The sequence below is a fragment of the Stegastes partitus genome, unplaced genomic scaffold, assembly GCF_000690725.1.
Source record: "Stegastes partitus isolate 25-593 unplaced genomic scaffold, Stegastes_partitus-1.0.2 Scaffold438, whole genome shotgun sequence".
NCBI lineage: Eukaryota > Metazoa > Chordata > Actinopteri > Pomacentridae > Stegastes > Stegastes partitus.
Genome location: NW_007578169.1, coordinates 247,615 through 270,316, shown reverse-complemented (window position 1 = coordinate 270,316; position 22,702 = coordinate 247,615).

The following is a 22,702-nucleotide window of genomic DNA, read 5'->3' as shown; positions in this document are numbered from 1 at the left end:
AGGGGTTGTGTTGCACTTCTCCATGAAATACCCCACAATTTTTAATGCGTGCTTTGGATGGCTATCACACTGGAACATTCCTCTTCCGGCAAGCTGCAAATTAGGACTCACCTTGTTGGACAGTGTTTAGCTTCAGGCTTCTATGGTGTTTTCTATAAATGTCATCTCCCCAACACATTTGCACTCATGCAGCCCCATATCGTCACCATCCCACCTTCGTGCTTCACTATCAGAACTATGCACTCACTGTGGTCGTCCTGGTCAGGTTCGTGCTGCACTTGCTGGACTCAATCCACCCACTAATCTGTCTCATCTGACCCAAGAATGTGCTCCCAATATCCCTCAGCCTTCTTTTCACATTCTTTAGCAACATTTAATCTTGAAGTTTTGTGCCGAAGCAAGCAAGGATTTTTTTTTCTTTGACACTGTCTATAGAGGCTGACATTATGAACTGTCCATCACACTGTCTGAGCTGTCACAGAAACTGATTTCTACTGATAACCCCTGCACCAAGTCTGAAGTACCTGCCTGTCTATTTTTCAGATTGTGCAAGTTGCTCACTGTTCTTGGCATTATTTGTAAGAAAACGAGTGCTACATTTCTGATTATTGTAACTAAGGCTCATTCTATAGCTCCTGATTACTGCTGCAACCGTGTTTTGAGGGATTTTCTTGTATCCTTTTTCATCTTCATTAAGTCTCAATCAGACTTTTCAGTTCCTCTAGCATTTCTCGTCAATCTGTAATCAACGTGCAGATAGGTGCCCATAGGTGCAAATCTGTGAAATTACGGCGTTCACGGGTCATTTTATAACAATGTTCATACAATTTGGCTGATTGGAAATCACAGGTGTACTTCATGCTTCAGTGATCACGGGTTTTTCTACTTGTGTTTCAGTGATCACAGACATACGCTTTGCTGCATTGAGTTGTATACTGTATAACAGATATGAGAGTGGTATTGATTTTCTCAAAAACTCCTGGCAAGAAAGCAAGTTAAGTTTATTTCTCAAAATGTTGAGCTATTCCTTGAGGACACACCAATGGCCACGAACCAGAAATAAAATAAAAGCAACACAGCAACTGATTGAACTAAACATCTCATAAAAAACAACACTTGGAAGACAAGTGTAAGAGGTGATATGATTCCCAATTCTCCTCCAGAACCAGGAACAAACTGGTTTAAAAACAGCTTACCATCTTCCTGTCCTATTATTTTGAATCAAAAGGGGAAATTAAAAGAAATACATCTTCTGCTTTTTTATGGGAAGGTTCATTTGTTCAGATTTGCTGGAAATGGTGAACATTAATAACAATGAGTAACACTCGGAATCATAGTTATTGGAGATGAGCTAATAGAAAAACCGTAATTTCCACAATATGGCCTTTACAAGGACACCTGAAGTTTTCTGCATGTTCCTCCACAGCTGGAGTGCTGCCATACAACCAAGCCAGGGTTGTTCTTGAAATTTCTTTTACTTTCTTCTTCGAGAGCTAAACAACTTCAAGATTATGCCAAGAGATTGAACTGAATTGATCACAACTTCAATGGTGCTACTCAACACAGACTTTGAAGTAGTGTTGGCAGCTATCTAAAAGGCCTCCTGTGAATTTGCTGTCAGAGGCAGACTTGAAAACGTTTTAGTGGACGGGAACACACAGGCTGGAGGTGGGATCGAATTAGCAAAATATGAAAAACAAAGAATTTAAATTTCCAACATTGGTTGAAGTGAACTAAAATTACAAAAGTGAGTTCACACTTTCATTTTCCTCTTTTTTCAATTAGACGTTTTTTGTTGTTTTTGGGGGTTTTTTGCGACAAGAGGAGTCGCCCCCTGCTGGCCGTTAGAAAGAATGCAAGTTTAAGGCACTTCTCTTTGCAAACACAGAGGCTGTGTGCCTCTTTTATATACAGTCTATGAGTGGCATATGTACCTGTTTTTATTTGTATTTTTTGCATTTTAATGATGTAAGGTAGACCCAAACTACACTTTTTAAAAAAAATACAACACAACCTCCAAAGTTCTATCGGCTTTATCCAAGTTTCCACTTAGACTAATCTGTCACAATGTTAAAACAGAACACTGACTGATGGATAACACTGATCATCTCATTGCATTGCAGTGTTTTGCTGGGAAACCTTGAGTCCTGACATCCATGTGGATGGTGCTTTGACACGTACCCTAAACACCTGAACACTGCAGGGGACCAAGCACAACCTTGTATGGCAACAACATTCCCTGACAGCAGCCTCCCCCAGCACGGCTGCTGAGGAGCAACTACAACCACAGCTGAAAAATGTTGACCCAGTCTCCAGATTCCCCAGATCTCAGACTGAGTTTTGTCAGTAATTTAAGTAATTTGTAAGTGAAAATATGTCTAGATGTCTAGATGTCATAGATTTATGTCTAGATTTCACAAAGCAGGTTCAACAAACTGAATTGATCTACTTTGAGACCACAACTACAAAATTAGAATTGGAAAACTTAATGCGCTCAAAGTTTGAAAAAGAAGTGCAACACCTCTACAGCTGCAAAACAGAGGGAAACGGCGTGGACAACATTGCTGCATGGGTCAATGCGTAAGTTTAGATGTCGTCCTTTGCAATCACAATAATGTTACAGGGGGAAACTGCTTGAATGGCAGCCTATTAATTTATTTCATTTAAGTGCATTCCAAATGTCTACATAATTCACCCGCAATCCTGTGGAACTCCTCCTTAATGGCTCTGACAGGTTTATGTCCAGGGAAAACGACAAAGATGGGTTAAAGCCGTATCAGGGCGAGGCACACTTTTCTGACCGCCCTGCATACAGTTGCCTTACTCAGGTGCTCTGCATCTCCGACATTGTACAAAAAACTTCCATTTGCAAAAAAACGCAGCGCAACACATAATAGCTGCTGGGATGTGAGAGCATGACTATGGCTGGTAATGCTGCACATGTAAGGACGGATTAGGTTGTATGTAGATGATGACTGTGATGTGAAACGGTGGCGCTCAAAAAGAGAACTGTCTGGAAATGCTAGAACATCTATGTTCGGTCTGATAACCATCTCCAGATGAATGTTTAATTCTCTGCATAATACTGCTGCACCTTCCTCCACGGGATCGTTATCAAAAGGACATGTCATGTTAGTGGGAAAAGTTGACTTCCTCTGTATCTAATGGACTTCTAATACAGCCTACTGACTGATTTTTAACTAGGCTATGCCAACACTCACCTGCTGACTGACTGAATGAATGAGGAAATCAAATAGTCTGTGTGGCTGAAAGAGGGCGGAGACAGAGAGAAACTCGAGGTTCATTGTGGAAAAACCAGGCTAGAGTTACCCCTCTATGTCTGGTTTGAGTTACCTCCCTTTGTGAAACAGAAAACTCAGAGTTTCCCTCATTTCAGGACCAACAGACTCAGAGTTTTCACTAAACCTGCTTCGTGAAACGGACCCCTGGATGTATAAGGCTTAAGTTTCCTTCAGAGTTCTCCCCCACACTTTAAAATACACCTGTTTATGCAGTGTAAACATGAACATAGGTTTCTGGAGGTGTCTTTCTGTTATCCTCGGGCTCCTTCACCTTTTTTTTTTTTAGGATTGAACCTTCTGCTTTTGGCGTGATCTTTGCAGAATGTCCACACCTTGTAGCAACGGTATATTTGCACCATTTGTCCTGTTGTGACTTAATGAACACCCAGGAAATGCTTCTGGGCCTTTTCCAGCTTCATTCATCTCCATAATGCTTCTTCTGAGGCCCTGTGAAAGCTGTTGTGATTGAGGCATGGTTCACACTAACCAATCTACCTGAAAAAAGTCACCAGGTCAGACACCAGACTTTGTAAGCCTTCATTTATAAAGAGGGGCATCTCTACAACTCACACACTGCAATCTCCATGTCCTTAATTGAAAAACCTGACTCCAATTAGCTTTTGGAAAAGTCATTAGCACAGAGGTTCACGTGCTTTTTTCTAGACTCGACTGTGAGCGATTATTCTGTGTGTTCAATAAAGGCATGAACAGTCCAACTGTTTGTTGTTTAATCAGGTTGTTTGTCTGAAATTGTGACTTAAATGATGATCGGACCACATTTTGAGTAATTAATGCAGGAAGTCAATGCAGGTTTCACAAACCTTTTCTTGCAACTACGTATTAAATACTGTTTTAATGACTATTTACTCTATTACTGTGCATTCAAACTACTTTTTGACCAACTTTTGAGAGCCAACCACTTCCCTCTCCTAATCAGTTCACTCATTTACTGCTGTCTCTTCCATATAATGAGCGCAACTGCTTCCCCTTAAGCTATATGGCTCTGTAAAAGAGGAATTAAATCAGTGGTGTGAATTAGGAAAACTACCTTGTTGTGTTGTTAGAATTTATGATATGGTCTTCCATGGTGCACTACCAGTTGTGTCCTAAGATAGCTTTGAAAAGCATACTTTAATGAGAGAAATCAAAAGAGCTCCTGGCTTTCAAGATGACATCTTATCTTTGGAAATTGTTCTAATTGACATTAGAGTTAACGCTGAGTATATATTTTAACAACACCTTCCCTAAAGTTGGAAAATGCAAACCCAAGTTTATTTCAGATATTTTGTGGCAGCACAAATAAACTTTAAAGAGTTTTTATTTTTCTGTAGCATAGCCCTTCTTGGCATGAAAAGGACTAAAATCTGTAAAGCAATCATCTGTCACCCACCAAACTAAGCTACAGGATCCATAGATGAGGTTACAAGGTATATCACAGTTTCTTGTGTTTATTAAGACCACCAGTGCTGAGAAAACAGAGTGTTTGTTTGACTTTGACAGTGTTTAACGGGACACACAGTGGAAAGGACTCAGCATTAATTAGTTAGCTTAATGACTTAAAAGAGACGCCCTCAAAAGAAAACTAACATTTAAATTATCTGGATGCCCCAGTCAGTGGATGCAAGTACAAGTCTCATAAACCCAGATGGGTTTCAGCAGTCAAATAAAAGCATGTTGAAGTCAAGGTAGAAGATAAAAGATTTATTAGGCAGAGAACTTGAGTTAAATAATTCAAAGCTGAAAGCACTATTAGGGGTAACAGTCTGATGTAGCTTTAAAAAAAAAAAAGAAGAAGAAGAAGAAATGTGAATGATATTTATTGACAGTATGAGATCTGCAGAGTCATGGATCAAATGAGATGAGTTATTTCTTGAAAGGTTGTGTTTACTGACTTTTTACTGGGTTTATCCCCCTCGGCCTGCACATTTTGTTCTTGGGCTTTATTGAAACTATTCATATGTGTTTTAGTGAACAAAGGGAAAAAAATAATGACATTTTCATTATGTTTTCAGATTGTCAATGTCCAGTTCATTAACACAGTAGCTCGTTACCAAGCTTAGGGAATTTCTTAAAATTGAAGACTCAGCAAAAAACTGACTAGATCCTGTTGGTTGAAGGTTAAAAGTCAACGTCACTGTGAGCTCACGAAACACGTTAGTGGCCATCGCTTGAATCTTCAAATGTACAATTTCTTCAAATTGGGTGCAAATGTCCTTATCCCAGTCTCTACACTTAGCACTGAACCCTCATAGATGTAAATGACATGACCTGGTAAGGAGTGAGAGGCTTCAAGGGCTCTAAATGGAATAAATAGAACACTTTGGGACACACCTGTCACGTGACCTTGACGATGACAAAACCATACTTTGTACGAAGGCGTATTTGAGGCATTTACTTTATTTTACACATTTTTTTTTTAGTTTCGAATTTATATTTTTTACTTTTTTCATGCCTAGGCACATAAAGGAAATCATTGTTTGAATGCAACATTATGTCATCAAGGACGAACAACTACACACTGTGTGTCTATACTTACACGTAAACTTCGTTTTCCTTCTTTTGTTGGGGCTGGTTGTTCCTTACATGTTAGTGTGTTCATGTTTTTCTCTTTTTAATGCTTCTGGGCTTCCCCTGGTAATGTCGTGTTTAATATCACCAAGGATTCAAAGGCTTTATAGTCATGTGCTGTAATGAACAAGTTATCAGTGCAGTAAAACTGCTGGTTCATTGAGGCTCTGCCTGGTGCACTGATTAACCTTTTCACAGAAGACACCCATCCAACGCACTAATCACTCACATCCACTCGCACATCCTGAGGTCGACAAATACTGAAAGTACAAGAACACTACAAAAGATATGTACAAAACAGTGTACAAAAAATATGCTGTGTGCAAAAGTGTGCCCTATAATGATGCAAAAAGGTTAAAATGTGCAAAAACATGAACCAGTGAAAGATTACATTAACTCTATGAACTGCCAGTAATTCCTGCAGACTTTGCCAAAGCATTTGGATTTGGCAGTGGGGCAGCTCTAAGCCTTTGCAAACTTAGCAGGAATGTGCCTCAAATGCTGAGTCCATGAAATTGGGATTGGGCTTTGGACTTAAAGAAAAACGGATACGATTTTGGTCATCAAAGGTCCTTGTGATCTCACAAAACACATTTTTGCGATAACATAAAAATTCTCACAGTAACTATAAGTAAATTATATTAAATGTCCAGTAGGACATGATGATGAAGTGATGACTAGGAATGCCCCATTCTTGATCCTTAAGGCAATTTTTAACAGATTAGCAACAACCTCAGCCCAATCTTCTGTTTATATTCACTGTCACATGTTATAAATTTGAATAATTGACTTAATATGTGCAGTAATGACAATCAAGTGTTTGGTAATTGATCATATAAATTCAACACACTTTTTATTGGTCATGCACTGATATGTCAGCAGAGATGCTCATGGGCTGCAAAATTACCCATTACATGTGCCACTGGGTTATAGGAATGAGGTTCTAGTTTATCTCAACTTGAGTTCATACATATGTCCTCACCAGAAGTCACTAAGTCTTACACAACACTTTGTCTTGGTGCCTCTTTAAGCTGCAGCTATGCTCTCTGCTGGCTACCACAGAACTGACTGTTTCCTCTGGTTGCTACAAACTGTAGGTCCTGGTGGTACAACAAGCTAATCTACAATATTAAGGTGTGTATTATACATGAAAATGGTATCAAGTAATGGCACATACTACATAATAAATTACTGTAAACCTTGATTTGGATATTTCATGCCCAAAAGGTCAAAGGTAAACTGCACTGTGATATTGCAATATTCTGCAAAAACACTTTTCTGGTCAATAATCAACACCATAACGAGAAAGAAAATGAAGAGATTGTGACCATATTTCACAGTTTGTCAAATACTGACTTGGTGACATCAGTCTTAGTTGCCCCCTTTTTTTAAACTCTTTCAAAAACTTCACTTCATATATTATCGTATATGAATCTGGACTAACATGGATGTAAACTGCAACTTCTCTTGCAGGTGGAGGCACAAAGCTGTAAGGTGGTAATTCTGTTTACAGGTGGCAATGTGTTATTTATGTAATAAGATCATCAGCACAACTAAGCATCAAGTGTTCCCCAGAAAATATTGTTTTATTTGAAGTTTTTCTGTTGTTTCACTTATTTTATTTCTTTCTTCAGGTTGGATATAGACGTATACATAAAGAATCTGTTAGCCTCCTTTCTCCATTTACACTTTTGTTTCAGTGTAATGTGTATATACATGTTATTATCAAAATCAGAATCAGAAACAGGTTTATTGCCAGGTATAGTTCACACAATACGAGGAATTTGTTCTGGTGGGTTGGAGCAAAAAAACAACAACAATAAATAGAGTACACAATAAATATACAGTAAAATAAAGGAACAAAAAATAAAAAATAACTGTAATAGTACAAGAATCAAAGTAACATTTAAATAAGAACCATAGAACAGTATTGTTATTTACAAAATATTGAGGGTATGTTGTTATTTACATTTAGACAGATATAGAGGGGGCCGGGGGTGTCAGTGGGGGTTCTGGGCATTGTTCATGAGGCTGGTGGCAGACAGAAAGGAACTGTTTTTGTGGCATGAGGTTCTGGTCCTGATGGACTGAAGCCTCCTGCCAGAGGGGAGTGATTGGAAGAGTTTGTGTCCAGGGTGGGAGGGGTCGGCCACAATCTTACCTGTACGCCTCAGAGCCCTGGAGGCGTGCCGGTCCTGGAGAGAAGGCAGATTGCAGCCAATCACCTTCTCGGCCGAGCGGATGATACGCTGCAGTCTGGCCTTGTCCTTGGCCGTCGCTGCAGCGTACCAGATGGTGATGGAGGAGGTGAGGATGGACTCGATATCCTCTTACAGATGTAAATAAATAGCATTCCCATCTTATTGTTCTTTGTGAAGGATCCAGACTTTGTTGCATTGCCTACACTCAGAAACCTACACTGGTAAGAGGGAATCGAGCTAAATAAATCTGTTTTCCACTGTGACTGCTTTTAGGAAACTTACAAGAGATTATTAACATGAAAAACACCTCAGTGGGAGCACAGTGGTAATTAAAAATAACCTTTTCAAAACAGTGCATTTGAATAAAAATTTAAATTGTGAATAACAAGAAAATAGGAAGAAAAAGAACAAAAGTATTCCCAGATTTTTTTTTTTCTCCCTCGGTAACTCGTGCATCACATAAATCTAGTTTACTTGTTGTCCGAGTGTGTACAGTATGTCTCTAGTCCAAAGGCATTACTCAGGATCTCTCCCTGTTTTGTCACAGTGGAATAAAGACAGTGGCCAAAAACCAGGGCCAATATTAGTAATGAGCTCTCCTACCACCTCACAGCTTACTGTGTGTATCTGTGTGTGTGCGTGTGTGTGTAGGTGTGTGTGTATGTGTGCGCAACAGCGTCTTTTAATTTATTCAAGCACCAAACGGTTTGCCAGTTACAACTGAAATTCCAATAAGCGCATTCTTTAAATGAATTAGTCATGAATAAATGAGTCACTGAAGAAGAAAATGCAGCAGAATGAGTGAATGACCGACGTGCACGAGGAGGGAGAAGTGATTATGCTAATATCCCAATGAAAACAGTGGATAGTAAATAATTCCGAGTGTGTAAATGACCAAATTAAAATTCTCTCTCTCCCCTCCCGCCTCCTCTGTCCATCTCTTCATATCTCCAAATGCCCAGAGGCAGCTGAGAATGTGGCCTGGAGGAGGAGGAATGTAGGAAGTGAGCACCAGTGCCAGCAGTTATAAAGATGACTGATGTATGTAGCAGATGGAGAGTGTTTTATGACCTGTACCGGCACTCCATTTAAGTGTGTGTAAAATTGATGGCCAACCATAATTGACCTCTGTAGCCACTACAGGACTGAAAGCTGTTCTTCCACTTTGAGGGAAGAGGGGAGTTCTTTTTTCTCTTTTTTGACACTGGGGTGGAGGGGGGAGCGTTTGATTTATGTAACTCTGCGGCAGGTTGGCGTTTCAACATCACAGGCTTGTGATGGATTTTTTTTTTTTTTTGCATGGAAGTAGGAGGTAAGAAGGAGACGGACAGGGAAGAGATGAGAAAAGGCGGAGAAGATGAGGGAGGACGGGAACGGAGGGGAGAATGAATAGAGTGGAGATGAGTGGGGGGGTAAAAGGAAAGGAAGCTGAGAAGAGAAGAATAAGAAATCAAATGATGAGGGAGGCTGATGAGGCAAAGCAAAATAATTACTGAAAGCAAAAGAAGAAATTAAAAAAAGAAAAAGGAGGAGTAATTGAAAAATAAGGTAGATCTGCGGAAGCTGGGGGATATTTGTCAGCATGCGCCTCCCCAAGGCCACGATGGGATAATGGAGTGTCAACTACACCCAATTACTGAAAGCCCGCATCATCATATTGGACATGTTTCTTGGCCTGAATGTCATACAGAAACACCCCTGCTATACGTGACCAGCTTGTAAACAACTTCCCGTCAACAAACTCACATATATTAGCCAGCATTTGCCAAGTACTGCGCCTAATAAGAGAATAGATGGAAGGACTGGTACGCTGTTTTATAACTAAAGCTCCCCATCTATTGCAGCACCTGTTGTCAAGGCCCCATTTTCAGAGCTGCACTGATTGAGCAGAAAACACTGTAAAAGTAGAGGATTTAACACTTTGGGAAAGTCTTCACCTTACTTTTCTCTGTTTTTCCCTGAAGCAGAAGTTTGTGTTTCATACTGTGACAATACCACACGTATGCTGCTTCTTTCACCGCTTGATTAAAGCTGCAGTATTACATCAAATGAATAAAACGGATATGTTCCTCCTGACTTGTGCATCTTTTTTTTCTTCCATTGTTTAGCCTGACATGTCTGGAAGCGTTCACGCCTTGACAACACTTTAAAATCTATTTAAGTGGGGTTTTAATCAGTGTTTACAGTGTTTTGTACTGCTGGGTCCGACAATGTTGAGAAAGTTAAACCAAAGCTGCTCCTCTGTTTCACAACATCTTAACCATCCAAACCCCACAACCCACTGGCAGGTTTAAAAAGTACGTTGTTTTTTTTTTAAACTCAAAAAACAAAATTCCACAATTTATCATAGCAAGAAACTGTAACTAGAAAGAAGATTTTCAACTTTTGATGGTCCTTGAACTACTCATCTCTGAGGTGCAATTCTATAGGGGCGTCATTGTAGCAAAACTATTTGTCAATGCCTATGGAGATTTGTCTGTCTGTATCTCAGTCTGTGTGTCTGAAGTGAAATTTTTCAATGTGTAAAAGAAGTTGTCAATGTGAACCAAAACCTACAAAAGTTGTCTCACAGTCTGTAACCAGGTTTTCAAATGTGTAAACAATCTGCTCATCTGTATTAAAAATCGGACATGTAATTAAAGTTGTCAATGTGTACAAAGAGTTGTCAATGCGTACAGAGGTATTTGTAGTTGAAAAGTCTACGTATTCGAACACAAGTGCTGAAAATACAGACAAATCACCAGTTACGAGTTGAGCGGCTTCACCATTGGCTCTTTTCACACATGACTTTTGCTACATATGAGGGCATTATTGTAAGAGAAACCCTCAATTTCAGATCTCTTCAGTTTCAGATTCTCTCTTATTACATGTCCGAATTTTAGATTTTAGATTTTTTACACATTTGAAAACCTGATTAGAGACAGACACATTGTGAGATGACTTCTGTAGATTCCGGTTCACATTGACAACTTCTTTTGCACATTGACAAATCTCACTTTGGACGTTTGAGATACAGACAGACAACTCTCCATACACATTGACACATAGTTTTGCAACAATAATGCCTCCACAACAACAACAAAATGTGGCATTACCCGATGCAGCCACACTTTTTGGTTGAACTGCAGGTTGTGCAGTTTGTTTTTGGTATAATCTGTAATTCCACTTTAGTTTTTTCTTTGTAGTGTTTTATGGCAATATAACAATTTTATACTGTACAACAGGTATTTTCAAGGTCTTTCTTTTTCTAGTCATGGTTGTGCTCTTTCCAGAGAGTTGCAGGACTTTGCATTGCAGTGAACAGTGAGCCTCCAGTGAGTAAAAACAACAGTACCAAAAAAAACGTCTGCTTGGTTCAGAAGGCTAAAACAACCATTTACAAGTTCTTAAACACACCTCTTAGATACAGAGACGTTTTTAGGCACCATCTAACCAGCTGTTTTATGACACCACCAGCTGAAAACAAGCCAAAGAGGAGGATGGGATATTTTGTAATTGCTCCTCATCTACTTTTAAAGGCCTGTCACTGACATCCAATGTGTCATTGTTTAAAAAAAAGAAGAAAAAAGCACCGCTCACGCTGCAATAAACACCTGATACTGAGAGGAGACTACAGACAGATTGTAGAAGGACACACGGTCATATAACCTGCTGGCAGCCGCTTTCGCGACCTTGCGCCTTCATTTGCTCGCAACCCTGTGCAAAAAGTTAGTAAATAGGTTACTTACATTCCATGCAAGCATTATGATGATACACACCAAGATAAATGAGAATCAGCCAACTGATGATACTCTACATGTGCAGGTGCATCTTCAACTGGAGCCATGTGGTCAGTCAGGGAGCTGGTAGGTGTAATAAAAGAGGCCCTATAATAATGTCACTTATGTCCCCAGGCAGGTAGAATCTTGGCATCTTGGCTCTCAGCTTTGAATCCAGATGTTTGCTCCTGAAATGGCAGCTGTCAAAAACCACCCCACTGTGCTCCATTAAAACACTGAGAGCACAGCTTTGAAAGTGAGTGACCCACTGGGCTGCTAAATGCATAAAAATAGCAGTTAGTTTCAGTTTCAGTTATGTAACAGTGAGCAGCAGTGAACACTGATGGCAAGTAGTCGTTTTACATCTGCTTGAGTGGTAATTAGCAAGTGAACACACCTCTAAAGTGCTGCTGTTGGTTGAAACTTTAGTGTTTTATTAATGCTGACTATGAGTGTGTGCCTCAATCACGCCCAAACCTTCCTGGAACAAATATCCACAGTGACATTTTCTCTACATGGATATTAGAAAAGCTATTGTATGACACTAGAAAATATATAAGATGAGTATGATAGATTTTTACCTAGAGCGCTGCTTATATGCAAATCAGTCATATGTAATAGGAATTATGTCCCTGAAGACTCTCAGTCATCACAGGAGATCTGCATGTAAAGTCAAAGACAAGTGGAATGCTAAAAATGCCAAAATATATTGTTATGTGAAGTTCAGAAATCTATAAAGTGAAATCAGTTTGTTAATTCTGTTTTGTACAATCAGGGATCCAGCCTGTTACTCGCCTCACATGCAAACAAACACTTGTGCAGCTAAACATGTTCATTGGTAGCACCAGTGCGCCTGACATTTAACTGCTTTGTAGCATCTACCAATGCATCTGACATGTTTCTGGAATTATGCTGTCTACAGATGCCAGTGAGATGTTTAGTGGACATCTGTAAATTGTAGCGTTAGAAAACGACCTGGCTCACACTGATCCTCACGAAACTGCATCAGATTCCTGATTATGAATTAAAACAGTTGTTGATTTCCTTATTCTTATTCTTGGAGCAAGGAACAGCCAGCGCTTAAACAAAGTTTAACACCACAGCAGCGACAAACTAATTTCTTGCTGAAGGCTAATTTATAATGAGAACAAACTGGTGGGACTCAGCGCAGTGAGATGACAGACTTTATCTTAAAGCCATGTCAACATACAGAAGGAGATTTTCCCTGTTCCCTAGTGTGGGTTAGATTAAAGAAAATACAAATAACAGCAAGCATATACAGTCGTGACTTGATAATCCAACCCTTAACAATCCTTGCTATCTGACAGGTTTGTGGGAAAAACGAATGGAACACATGAAAAATAGTCTCAAAATACCGACAGCCTTGGATTCCGACTCCGACATGACATTTTATGTCACAAATAAGGATAACGGCGTATTATCTGACTTAACAGTCCGACAGACTGGCTACGTTCAGACTACGGAACTTAATGTTCAATTCGGATTTTTTTGCGAGTTCGTTCACATTTCCAATTAAATGCGACTTGTATGTGATCTGCTGTGTGAACTTCATTAAACCCAGAAGTGTCACACATGCGCAGAACAGGATACAACAGCGTCCCACGCAGCGAGTGTGCTCAGTGTTTATGGAAGTAAACACTTATGGTAACGATGGAGCAAATTTTGCCCGCCACTCCCCCGCCGCTGCTGTCACCAATGGTGGAAACAGAACTGTGACCACTAACTAAACTGGCATCAGCATCCAAGTACTGCCTGTGTGTTTCGGCCGCTTCCAACCCGGGGGTGCGCTGGAATTGGCTGGAATGTGCACAATTGCACCACTCAATGAGGCGTGAAATCCAGCGATGTGTAGTGTTCTAACAATACACTAGTTATTATAACAACTATAAACAATAAATATTAAAAACAAATGAGCCTTCAAGCATCAAGCCCTCCTTGTATCTCGACCTCCGTCTTGACAATCCGACAGCCTTGCTATCTGACATAAAAGGAGGTTTTACATTTAGTGTCAGATTATCAAATCACGACTGTATTACTATAAGCTTAGATAAATGCACATCACCCTAGTGGTGATTTCACTACATTCAAGCGCTCCACTGCTCACATGTGTTGTACAACATGTAACTACAAATACAAATAAAATGAACTGCACTACTCTGTTTTACAGTAAAATGTCAAACCCCGGTTTTTCAATCCCTCAGGGTCAGTTGTGGATCTAAGCCAGTGTGTTCAGCCAGGTGGACTTTAAACAGAGCTGGCATGGTGCAGGAGGTGTGTGCACACCTTTGTAGTTTTCTGTTGGATGGTTGAACAGATGGCAGAAAGGTTGCTGCCTAATAATCTTGGACACTGTGTGTGACGCTCTTCTCCTGAGCAGTTGTCATGCTGAGCTTCTCTGTAAAGGAGGACAGGCAAACACTCTCTCTGCAGAGAGCTTAAAGTGTGTCATGGCTGCTGGGCTGTTCAAACTTTTTTCATCTGCTGCGGCAAGTTAATGTCTCTGATGTGATTTGTTAATTATGAGAGTCATCTCAACTTCCTGCCTTAGTTTACGGTCACAGTAATGGAGTGCATAAAAATTAACTAAAGGTGTTGTGATTGCAGCCGGACATGTTAATGCATGTGCAGTAGACACATTTGCATACAATGCAATATGAAGAATATGTAATGGCTGAATTAAGCAGAATGCAAACTATAATAAATAACACTAAGGGGAAAAAAAGTCAAATCTGCACCTTAACGTATGATTACAGTCAAAGCTGTTTGTAAAGATTTTATACTGTGTTGCTCCCAGTTTGTAACTACACAGAAAAAAAAAATGTGCCAATAGCATTTGGGTACAGACAAAAATGACTTAGCGACAATCACTTTCATGGCTAAAAGTAGTCACATTTATTTGGAAATGGGAGTTCATCTGTTGATGTCAAATGTTTTACATTTGAGGGGTGACTTCGATCAACCAGACCTCTTTACTAGTTGTATTATTACTTCATAACTATAATGAGTAATGACTCAGTTCCTGTAGCAGTTGGTACAATCAGGTGTGCCACCATTCACGCAGGACCACAAGACTCAGTGTAAACGTAAAAAGTCATTTGACAGCTGATGAGCAGCACTCAGTTCAGGTTATAAGCTACAACTAAAGAACTGCTACAGCTTAATTACGGGCATAGTAGGTAGAGTGCAACATTACCTTTTTTGGGAAAGACCAGTCATAAGAGAAGAATAAAGAACATCATAAGACTCATTCCCACACTCTAGCCTTTCTATCTGCTCCTGATCGGGTTGATGTTGTAACTATTTAACGACTCACAAGCGTATCGATCATAAACCAAATTATTAATCACTGCTGTTAGATCGTTTATTAACCATCCTGCTCTCACCATAATCCTCATTATTTGACTGGGTAATGTGATGACACATCCACTACACACACTCTGATTTCATTGTTTATAGCTCACGTGTATTATAGCAGCAGAATAGTTAATAAAGTTTTCTTATTCAGATCAATTCATGGTTTCGTGTCTTTCTTTGTGTGGGAACTGAAATCAGTTTAATCAGAATTTATGACTTTCAGATAACAGACTGATCAAAATCATTTCAAATAAAGTCTCTCTGAGATTTCATTTAAAATAATTCCTCAGCAAACTGAGGTGGTGCCCCTAAATTAACGAGTGCAACTGAACTACAAAGCATAGTTCCAATATACGCTACACTTCTCTCAGTTAATCTGAGTTTGATGGCTGCATTGTCATTAACGTTACCTTTATAAAGATGAAACCAAATGTTTGACTTGAAGTATCAGTCAACTCTTGAGCTGTGGAGCAGAGCAAGAGTCAGGACATCTGTTGCTGAGGCACATCGATGAAGATAGGTGTAGATGAAAGTGGAGCGTGGAAAGGAATCGTCCTATCACGTAAGGTCAAAAATAAAAAGGATACGCTTCTAATAAAAAGGAGTACCTTGAACACAGCTTTCGGCACTTAATTAAAAATCTGAAGCAACAAACCAAAGGGCAGCCTGAGGTCATCTGTTCGCTAAAAGTTAAAGGACGTACAAACACACTCCTTCGGCTGACTCCCCTCACAGAGGAGGATGCTTACAGAGCTTAACCAAATGCAATTTGAAAACTAAATGCTGATACCCTACTAAGTGGACAATTGTTATTTGCTACATGTTGTTCATTTATGTTTAACATGTTTGAGTAGCCTTCTTGTCTCTGGATAAATGAAACGCTGCCACACACTGATATTAAGATTCCATGGAGCCCACCATTAGCACCACAAGAGGTCAGCCAGCCCTCAGAACAGGCCCTCGGGAGCGCACCACTTAAGTCAAGGTGATACTGGACACGAGGGCGTGGGTGCTGCTTTGACTGTGAAGCGGGTCTCCACCAGCCACAACTTCCAAAAAGGGAGACTTGCAGTTCGAGCAGAGTCAGAAAGAAGCTTAGGCAGCATTAAACTAGTGCACTTTGAAAAACCGATAGAGGACAAAGAGGTTAAATCAAGTTATGATATGTTATTTATGAACCAGCTCAGCTCAGTGTAACCAAACTTTACATTTTCATTTTGAGATTTCATGGAGGCAGGATACACCAGTGGGGATCTTCTCCACCTTCCAGTAGGTTCAGGAGGCAATTATCACCCATTCCCATCACCGAGAAGCAGGAAGTAACTCCGATGATGTCAGCCGCCTCCTGCAGTCTATAGGGTGTGTATTAACCCGGACAATGATGCTTTTCTAAACCTAACCAAGCAGTTTTGGTGGGTAAACTTAAACACTGAAAATGCAAATAAACACCAACAGATAGAGTGAAGGCAAAAGATTTCAAACTGAGAAGAAAAAATCTCTAATAATAGTGTGAGACAGGACTCAAACTGAGGTCTTCTGGATGCAGATTTACTCTTTCACCATCCCTCCAACCCCCACATGTCGACTTTTGTTCCTCTTTGTAAGTGCAAAATTGTGGCTCCAGTGCCATAAACTGAGCCGATAACAGAGCTCAATTAAAAGGGTTGATAATGGGCCTATTGAGCCTACTACAAGGTGGAGGAGGTCCCTTCTGGCCCATATGTATGGGAATGATCGGCAATGATAATGGCAATTTAATAGGCTGATAAAATCTGAAACGGGTGGCGCAGCAGTGCCCCAAATTAACCAGCAACCACTGCTCCGATGTATTTCCTCGTAGCACATGACTGTGACAGTGAGCCTGAAACTGGAATGGCTGGATTTTATTACCTTACAACTGTGACATTTGTAAATGTTCTGTGAAGACACCAATGAAAGCAGTTATCCATGTGTGAAAAGTCAGTCAGTGCGTGTTCCAGCATCAAAAGCAGTCTGCGTTTTATTTGCCAAAGTTATCTAGATAACCTGATAACCCGCCTCAAACCTGCTTTCTGGAACAGACCCCGGCAGACCAGAGACTCAGTGTACACATCTGCTTTATCTGAGCGCGCGCTAAACATCAAACACATTCCCACCGAGCCGTCAGACTACCATCCCACTGCTCCTCGTCCCTCTCGCTACTTGTCCTGTTTATGATTACAGTCACAGCCTTACTGCAAATCCCAGAGAGCAAATGCACGGTTACTGGCATATTTATCAGGCTGCTAACCAGCCTGATAACCTGCAGCTGCTTCCAGCCTCGCTGCTCTGACTCTCCGCTGCAGCCGACACCACACCAGAACCAAAGCACGCCTCTGCTTCAATAAACTGTGGTTTTAGTGTCACTTTTAATGGCAATGTTTTATGAAAACGGTTAAATCAATGTGTTTTCCTGTCATTTCATACATTTTTAATTTAGCAAAACAAGAAGTGTCAAATATTGTTTTTCCTTTTTATTTTATTGGAAAATGTAATAAAACCAGTGATTGATTTTAACCTTATGACCCATTCAGAGTAATATTTCTGCAGGTGACACTGGAATTATTTAACTCTAAAAGAAACAAGGAAATGTGGAGAGAAGATATTGTCTTAATATTGCAATTTTTTTATCGGATTTGCAACGAAACGTGCTGAATTGTATTACTTTTCTGGCCTTTTACTGAGCGAAACCATGAATTGCAAAACATTATTACTCATAGAAATATAATACAGCACTACTTGATAATTGTGCACTCCTGCAACTGGATGTCACATACACACAGAGCTGCATTTATATACTGTCTCTGATGCTTTCATGTTGACTGGCTTTTGAATGTTAGTAATTATGTTAAGTTTTCCACAATCCTCCAATAAAAATAGTTTATCTGTGTCGAAGAAATAACAAGGCTGCTGTGTGTCACTGTGCTTCTGTGTGTGCATACTGTGTGTGTGTATATATATATATAACTGCACATGTAGACCTTGTAGCCGTCTGCTTTATCTCTTTTCTTTATTCCCACTGGAAATCTTATCAGCTGCGCTCTACTCCATATGTAAGTTGAAGTGGTATGCATTGTACTTCCAATCCACTTGGCTTTATCGTCACCCTGCATCTCAGTGCTTAAGATTAAATTTAGTCTTGTCATTTAAATCTGAGGACTTCAAAACAACGGCGGGCTGGAAGGATATTTTCAGACTTAAAAGCACAACTGTGCGGCAAAATAAATTCGGGGAGTGTGCCTTTAAAAATCAACATCACACGGGTCACAGCTATGGGGAATTATTTTTATTTTTCTGCCTACACAGGGAAGGTGAGCTTTTTCTAGGAAAAGCCTGCTTCATATTCAAATACTGGCTGTCAAATACAGCTCGGCTCAGCTGGAACAGCTCAAGGTTAAGTGTCTTCCTCAGGTGGGCCTCAGCATTATAACTGTTTAGGAGGGAGAATATTACTGGAGACATTACTGATTGTGATGGAGGTGAAGCCAAGATGTGAATAAGCTTAGAATAAGAACTGAAGGGAGGAAATTTCTCACATGGCTCAGTCCAAAGTGAAAAAAAAGAAAACCCACCAGGACCTCTAAAAGTCACTAAATATATGTCAAGCTGTTTTAACATTTAATAGCTGAGTTTGTCTCTCTGGAATTGTCATTACAAATATCAACAACATCATTGTGGTTAGTCTGAATAACACTGTGACTGGTCAGAATGTTTCTTCCAGATATCAATAATGTCATTCTGATGAGTCAAACCACCGTTAAATTTATCTGTTGCTCCGTTTTTACCAGTCAGAATAATACTCACACATTTCTTAAATGTCACTGTGACTATTCTGAATTGTTGTGCATGAAGTTGCTCATATGAGACTCGGCACTGAATAGTGGTTCTGAACAGTGTTAGTAGAAGAAATGGTGGTTGATGTAGTGAATAAGATCACTATAAAATGCTGTGAAATAGGAAAAGCAACAACAGCTTTATTCTTTAGAGACTTGTGGTTGAAACTGACCAGAATTCCAGCTTCAGGCTGCTCTGACATGACGGTAAAACAGTTTGTCGTATGTGGCGCTATATAGATAGAATAGAATAGAATGCCTTTATTGTCACTATACACATGTACAATGAGATTGAGAGCAGCTCCTTCAGTGCCATATAGAATAAAGTACAAAATAAAGAGCAAAAAAAAAGAAAAATAGAAGAGATTTAAGTATAAAAAATAAGATAAGTTATATATACAGTATGCAGTATAGGTTATATTATGTTTGGGTTCAAAAATCATCTAGTCAACTAGTCCTGAAATCCTTTTCAACCAATCATCTGTAGTGAGCTCAGGGAATCAGTCCTCCCTGTACAATCAAAAGTATTTTTAATTTTTACTTACTCAATAACTGGCAGCATAAACACACGTTTTTAAGTTGATGGCTCCTAAAAATGTAAATGTTTCAACAATTTTAAAAGGAATTTGTAAGCGCCACCCAAACCAAATCTATGGAAAGAACTAAAGATCAGAAGAGGCCCAGGGAACCTTCAACATTTGAAGACTGTTTGTGTGGAAGAACGGGCGCGAAATCACACCTGAGCAATGCAATGCGACGAGTTTCTCCATACAGGAGGCGTCTTGATGCTGTCATTACCAACAACGGCTTCTGTGAGAAGTATTGAAGAAATTTCAGGAAGCATGTTCAATATTGTGTCATTTCACATGATTACACATAATTTATGGACATCTATGGTTTGATTTCTTTGCATGTGTGGATTACATGGGTTGTTTCCAATATCTGGTGAAAATTTCATGTCAATAGCACCTTTAGAAATATATGTACTGAGAAAAATGGTGACGTGTTCAATACTTACTTTACCCGCTGTACATGAACGTCAAAAGAAGATGTATTATACAAGCAAACAGTACTGTTGAAATGAGAGTGTGTTGTAACTAGTTCACAGCACAAAGAATTAAAAACCCACCTGAGTCAAATACCACTCTGATGCTTCAAAATATTATGTCTACAGTTGCTTTATGTAATGAACATTTTGAGTGTAGGCTGCAGCAACTTTCTGTGTCCTCAGAATAAAAGCTCCTTTCCAGGCTGATTAAACACTTGTTCTCTGTTGGACCACAAGATGTAGAGCCTCCTAAAGTCAAGCACAAACAGCTTATGCATTTACAATTTCACTGAGAGGGACCCTCCACACACTCACACACACATCTCCTCCTCAACAAAACACACATTGGGTTTGTATTCTCAAACTGAAAACAGCACCTCTAAACAAAAAACTGCTTTGTCAGCTCTATCTTTTTTTTTTTTTTTCATGCATTTTCATGCACAGATTTAGCGGCAGCAGTTTGAAAGTTCCCGTGCCCTTTGAATGTGACACAGTTTCACTGTCAGCTACAGCTGGAGAGTGGTGAGAGTGTAACATTCGATGTTTATTTAATGGAGTTGGAGAAGAGAGTTACAGACTTTGTCCTCACTCTTACGTCAAGGGCACGCTTTTGAATTAGCTTGATCAGTCTGCTGGCATGCCGGCGTGAGGCTTGTAGATTTGAAAGAGTCTGACTCACTTGAGAGAAAGCCATTCTTCTTGCCAGTTAAAGATTAAATAGATACACAAAATGCAAAAGGCAGTGAAGGTCGTGCTCGAGGTGCTTTCTCAGGCTGTACATTCAACCCTCACAAGTGTTCACTGGAGGAATAAAGTCATTATGGTCTTTTCCTAGATGTTAGATGTACAGCTCTAACACAGGCACAACTGTTAGCCAGTAAAGTGTTGCACTATTCTGAGTTGCTGCACAATAACAGATTGTTTCTTAGTCCCTTTCCAGGCATTGATTAAACCCCCAAAACTCATCTCCGTGTAACAAATTTGCATAAATTGTAGTTTTTCTATGAATAAAATAATCCCCTCATGACTTAAAAAGCCTTAGATCTTGCTTCTTTCATACTGTGTGGATCTATTAAGTCCCTGCCTTTCTCTAAACTCGCCGCTCCACCACTCACTGCAGCTCCAGCTTCACCAGCTCACCTCTGCTCGTACGCTGTAAAACAGCTGCACGCTGCTCAATGGCGATCGGAGTTATTCAGCCATATGTTTGAACTGAAAACCCTCCCACGCTGCAAGTTGACAGGACTGATTCTTTATTGCTCTGTATGCAACCTTGAAAGTCATGCTATTATCAGCACAATGCAGTCTCAAATTGGACATGCTCAGCCACAGCACACAAAGGTTGATTGAAAAGTTCAGAGACTGTTTGTGGTGCGTGTGGACGGTGGCAGGTCATGGAGCAGCAGCTGTCATAAGTGAGGAGACATCTCATTATCAACATGAGGACCTGTATTTGTGACCCCTGGTAGGTGCAAACGGTCAGTTTCTCTAAGGGTTGCCAACATCACATTCTGTCAGCAGCTGGATGATCCAACCTTCATGTGGAGGCTCATCACTGGTGACGATGGGTCTGCCTCTGAGAGAAGTACGCCCTTTTCATGCGCACTCTCCAATACACTAATCACCCGGTTACAGCCCAGCGATTAAGCACAGATTTATTTGACCACAACAACACATTCGTTGCTCTCAACTTGTCCTACGCACCAGATTTGGCTCCCTTTGACTTCTTCCTCTTCCCCCCGAAATGAAATGCAAGTTGATGGATCACCGATTTGTCACAGTTTAGGACATGCAGCGCTCATCGCAGATGGTGCTTGACATGTTTACATAATGGAACTTCCACAGAGTGTTAAAAGCGTTGCAGAAGTTCTGGGAGCAATGTATCACTGCACAATGAGATTACTTCGATGGGGCTGGAGGCAAATTTAACCAGTTTTGAATTTTATAGGCACAGTGTCAGAACTTTCGCAAAAAAACACCATATGGACACGTCAACATATTAAAAAAAGAAAAAAGAGGATGTTGAAAGATTTCACAGCTCGGCACTACGAGAAATTCAGAAAGTGTAAGATCAAATCCATGCATTGGCGACGAACAGTGGTTAGGTATCAAACCTCAGGACTTCTTGAGCGCTGACTGAAATGTGTCACCCAAAAACTGTCATGTTTTGGAGATTGCCAGCATATATACGGTCAGATTTAAAGTGGTCTAATGACAATAAGCTTCCAGTAGGTCTTGACTGTGAGGTCAAAGTTCAGCTGTCATTTCAGTTTGTGCAAATAAATGCGGTGGTGCTATCTTCAATTAGGCTACATGAAGAGAAATCACAAGATGACACGACTGATGAACGTACTTTCAGCTCATCACATCACCACATTACAGTCACACTGTAGTCTGGTGGCAACAAGACAACTCAGCACCTGAATTTAGAAACTGGAAATGCAAATCATATTAGGATTATACAATGATGGATCCACAAGTTCGGCGCAGGTTGTTGAATTGCAAAATGAGCTTTGTAGAAAAATGTGTCTACCAGGCATTTGGCTACTGTATCACACTGGCACTTGTATCAAATATAATCCTTTGTAGTCCTTTTGTA